General features: G+C 55.3%; 1 protein-coding gene across 1 annotated transcript in view; it reads left to right on the plus strand.

Annotated features, from left to right (window-relative positions):
- The window catches only part of LOC119315911 (F-box protein AFR-like), a 5,566-nt gene that overhangs the window by 1,577 nt on the left and 851 nt on the right, over window positions 1-3,138 (plus strand). The window lies entirely within an intron of this gene.

A 3,138-nucleotide genomic window follows, 5' to 3' on the forward strand; every position in this document is an offset into this window, starting at 1 on the left:
TCGAACCGGTACTAATGATACCATTAGTACCGGGCCAAAATCGAACCGGTACTAATGTGTCTCACATAAGAGGTAATAGCACTGCAGGTCCCTGAACTTGCATGTCAGGTGATGGTTTGGTCCTTGAAGTTGCAAAAGTGGATTATTTGGTCCCTGAACTTGTCATGGATGTGCAAGTTTAGTCCACAGCCAACCAAAACTCGCCAAGTGGATGCCAAGTGGCCTGGCTGGTCAGCGCCGTGAGTTTTTCACTTAGCCCCCTCCCTTTCTCTACCACCGCCTGTTCCGCACCGTCTCCTCCAACTGGAACCGGTTCCTCACCGACGTGCCGGGGGCCGCCGCCAAGACCAAGGGCTCGGCCCCGCCGGCGGCGACGGTCTCGCTCTCGCTGCCGTTCCTCTTCGCCTTCACCTTCGACCCCGTCTCACGCCGCCTCCAGTGCCAGGCGCTCGACCCCTTCTCCCGCCGCTGGCTGCTGCTGCCCCCGGTCCCCTGCGGCGCCGCGGCCGGCTCGTTCGCCGTCGTGGGCCTCCCCGCGCGCGGCGAGATCTACGTGCTCGGCGGCGTGGAGGAGGGCGGCGACAAGGCCGTGAGCAGCGTGGCCGTCTACAGCGCGGCGACCAACGGGTGGGGGCAGGTGGCCGGCATGAGGACGGCGAGGGGCTACATGGCGGCCGGCGAGGTGGGCGGGCGCGTGGTGGTGGCCGGCGAGGACGGAGAGGCGGAGGTGTTCGACCCAGAGGCCGGTCGCTGGTCGCCCACGGCTCCCCGTGGCGGCGCGGCCGTGGCGAGGTACGACGCTGCGGCGGCGGGCGGCAAGCTGTACGTGATGGAGGGGTGGGCGTGGCCGTTCGAGCGCGCGCCGCGGGGCGCGGTGTACGACGCGGCGGCGGACGCGTGGTCCGACATGGCGCGCGGGATGCGGGAGGGGTGGGCGGGCTCCTGCGCCGTGTCGGGCGGCCGGATGTACATCGTGGCCGAGTACGGCGAGTGGCGGCTGAAGCGGTACGACGAGCCGCGGGACGAGTGGCGGATGGTGGCCGGCGGCGGGATGCCGCAGGAGGTGCGACGGCCGCACGTCGTGGCGGGCCAGCTGGAGGAGGTCGGCGGCGGCCGGCGCAGGATCTACGTGGTCGGCGCGGGCCTCGACGTCGCCGTCGGCACCGTCGTGTCCGCCGCCAACCACGGCACCGGCACGGAGGAGGAGCGGGTGGAGTGGGAGGTCGTCAAGGGCCCCGAGGAGTTCGTCGGGCTGGCGCCGTGCAACGCGCAGGTCCTCTACGCCTGAGCCGCCAACCAAGCTCGTCGGCGCCAGGCACCGGCGGGGGAAAGGGAAAGGAGACCCGACCCTGGGCCCGCACGTCAGCCACCAGCGCCTCCGTCATCGCCAAGCCAGTAGCTCACTGCTGACGCCGCAGCGGTCGGGCAGCTACTGTTACTAGTACTCTACTAGCCAGCCGAGCGCACGGGCGGGCGGCGAGGTTGATTCGTCAGAAAGGGAGGGGGCTAAGTGAAAAACTCACGGCGCTGACCAGCCAGGCCACTTGGCATCCACTTGGCGAGTTCTGGTTGGCTGTGGACTAAACTTGCACATCCATGACAAGTTCAGGGACCAAATAATCCACTTTTGCAACTTCAAGGACCAAACCATCACCTGACATGCAAGTTCAGGGACCTGCAGTGCTATTACCTCCTCACATAAGGTCCTTTTTCTACTAGTGCGAGTGACGTGGCACGAGAGATGAAACACAACATGTATATTTTTGATTTCGGACTGACTAATCCTCTGATATAGTTGGTAAGATGAAAACATTTTTTAAGCATGCTGATTTTACTGTTGACTTGCACGCGACACTTGGTTCCATAAACCGACCAATGTTTTATGCTTTTGGTTCCATGGTTATCATCCCCCCTCTTCAGTTATTGTATACTTTCCAGATGAAGGAATGACTCTTTTCATCATTTTAATATCAATCTTTGAGTTTCTTTCTCAATTGGTGTAGCATGTGGTTTGTAATGTGTAGTCGGTACAACATGTTTTTGTTGGGCATTGTATCTTTGCCTATTTTTATAGGTTCGGTAAGCATATATCATAGTAGTATGGTTTTTCACTAGTGTCATTCAATCATTAATTGACTTTGCAGTATCTTGGTAGAAGGTGAATGATGAGGTGGATCACACACACCATATCCTTATAAGGACCATCATTCTCAAACAATACCACAAGGCAAATAACCAATATTGGCGGCAAGCACAGGATAAACCTTTCTTTTCATGAGAAGTAATATGTAACTATAGGACTGAGAGATATTGGGAAATTAGCAGTGAAGCAAATATCCTTGATAATGTTTGCAACAATAAAATCTTGGCACCCAAACGTGTGTGTGGTTCCTAGTCGATGCTGTGGCACTTCCTCATCAAAAAATGAGCTGCAAATTTATTTCATCCTATCCTAATCTTCGTTCGCATCCAGTAGTTCAACCTTAGCTCTCAGTTGAAGAGGTCAACGATGGCCATCTTCTGCTGGCATGTGGGTCGGAGACTAGGCAATACTAGCAGGTTCTTTATCATCCTCACGTTTGGTTCATTTAAACCAAAGGAAGGCTTGTGTCTTTGATATCTCCACAAGTTTGCTGGGGTCAGAGCCGGAGGCAATGGAGGGACGAGCATCTTCAAACTTCAGGACCATCAGCATGACGTTTGGGCGTTGGAGTACCGGATCAAGCTGCCACCAATGGGTACCAGGCGTTTCAATGATCAGGGGGATTGGTGCGCCAAGGTTGTTTCCGAGGAGGGAGACGTTCTTGTCAGCGGTTACGGCCAGTTGTTGCACCGTGACCAAAAAGGAAATGAGATGAAATTTGGTAGCCAACTTCCAGTTTGATGATACCCTAAAAAATCTTCCAGTTTGATGAGGACCTGCAGGTGGTTCTTCCTCATAGCCTTAACGAGAGTTTTATTCAGCATACATTTTTCCGAGAAGACGAACAAGCGATTCCTGTAGACTCTTCCAGAGATCTCATTCTGTGCACCTGAGTAAGTTGTTCTTGGGTTCTCCTTATTCAACCTCGCATAATCTTGAAACAAAAATATAATTATTCTCAATCACAAAACCTGTTCCAGAACTGAGCGATTTGT

Source organism: Triticum dicoccoides, chromosome 6A, assembly GCF_002162155.2.
Source record: "Triticum dicoccoides isolate Atlit2015 ecotype Zavitan chromosome 6A, WEW_v2.0, whole genome shotgun sequence".
In the NCBI taxonomy this organism is placed as follows: Eukaryota; Viridiplantae; Streptophyta; class Magnoliopsida; order Poales; family Poaceae; genus Triticum; species Triticum dicoccoides.